Source organism: Penaeus chinensis, chromosome 26, assembly GCF_019202785.1.
Source record: "Penaeus chinensis breed Huanghai No. 1 chromosome 26, ASM1920278v2, whole genome shotgun sequence".
NCBI lineage: Eukaryota > Metazoa > Arthropoda > Malacostraca > Decapoda > Penaeidae > Penaeus > Penaeus chinensis.
The window spans coordinates 4585340-4587456 of NC_061844.1; positions in this window are offsets into that span (position 1 = coordinate 4585340).

Here is a 2117-nt window from a genome sequence, read left to right on the forward strand (position 1 = left end):
CAGTACCGGCACCAGTGGCACTGAGTCACTTTACTTCCGCGCTTGAATAATCGGCACTCGGTCTCGGTGCGGCGTGCCACCCGGTAAGCGCTTATCCCCGACGATAATTTTCCAAAAAAGGGAAATAGAAATCCGCTTCTGTTTACTACTCTTATGATGAGAATCCTTATGTGTGTTTTTTCTTATTATTATTATCTATCACTGAGCGTTTCCTATAACACTGCCCGGTTGCGTGTCCTCACGATGAGCTCATAATAGTAATGAGTTGAACATAAGTGCATAAGTAAAATATGTATTCATATTTTACCCTTGATGGCAACTCAAACTCTTATCTTAAAAACGGGATTAGATGCGAGACAGCTAGATCTGTTTTAGTGGAGGCCACAGTCAACAACCAATGTATTACGTCTATAAAATGTAATAGTGGGAAACTGTTTATAGGTCCTACGTAAGGGGGGAAGCAAGGGAGCAAGATAGAGAGAGAATGCGAGAGCTTTTGGGGAAATGGGAGAGAGGAAGAAACTGCAGGGGAATAAGAAATGAAAAGAATAGGAAAGAAAAAAGGAGAAAGAATGAAATAAAAGAGGGAAGATAAGAAATATGAAGTTAATTGCTCATCCAGTTCTAAAGAGAAAGGATAAAGACAGTTCCTGTGTTATCTCTCCTTCTCTTTTCTCTAACTTTCCTTCTCTTATTTTCTCTCCTCTATCTCTCTCTTTTCTTCTTTCTCTCTCTTTTCTTTTCTTTTTTTCTTCTTTTCTCTCTTTCTTCTTTTATATATATATATATATATATATATATGTGTGTGTGTGTGTGTGTGTGTGTGTGTGTGTGTGTGAGTGTGTGTATATGTATAAATAATTACATATATATATAAATATGTATACATATATACATATATATGTATACATATATACATATATAAATTTATACATATATACATATATATGTATACATATACATATATGTGCATGTGTATCCATCTATCTCTATATATACATATATATACATATACATACATATGTGCATATGTAAGTGTATATATATATACATATATATACAGATACATATATATATATATATATATATATATATATATATATATATATATACATGTGTGTATCAGTCAATGGTGACTATGTTATTATTTCAATGCCTGGGCGAAAGAATGTGAGGAACAAGCTGTTCCCCAAGCAGCAGGCTCCCTCTCTCCTCGCAGCTGATGGATCCAAAGGAACGGCAAAGACCGATACAGTCTGTTTTATATATGGTGGACTCCCATAGCCTCTGACCATGCATGAACTAAACTACAAGGCAGCCGTCGAACACAACTATCGTACTTACGTAAGACTAACCCATTATTTGTTAATCCGTGTGTGCGCTCCTGCGTGAATGTGTGTGTGTGTGTGTGTGTGTGTGTGTGTGTGTGTGTGTGTGTGTGTGTGTGTGTGTGCATGCATACACACACATGGTTACGCGCGCACATAAACGCACACACCGATTTGTGTGTGTGTGTGTGTGTGTGTGTGTGTGTGTGTGTGTGTGTGTGTGTGTGAACGCAGACATACGAGGGAGCTTCAAAGAGTCCATAACTAAAATTCATATGGAAGGATTTTGATTTCTATGCACCTGAACATTCTTGTCCCAACGTGTTATAACGTGTTCAAACATGAACCCTTAAAGCAGGGAATAACGCATCGCCGCCAGTTGGAAGTCAAGCACCATTTAAGCAACGTGGAATCCACCAAAACCGAGGCCAGGACTAACATTAAATTCATGGTGAAACTCGGTTGGGAGAATTGGCAAATCATTGATGCTCTGGAACTAGTTTATGGTAACAATGCCCCAAAGAAATCAACAACCTACAAATGGATAAGTCGGTTCAGAAGTGGAAGAAACGAAATTGCAGATGAGCCCCGCAGTGGCAGGCCAAATTAACGTCAGTTTGTGAGGAAAATATTGATGCAGTTCGCGACATGATTGAAAAGGGTACACGAATAACCACTCATTCAGTAACAGACACACTCAACATCTCTGTTGGTTCTACACACACAATTCTGGTGGAGAATTAGGGGCTCAGCAAGCATTCCGCTTGATGGGTCCCTAGACTGTTGCAC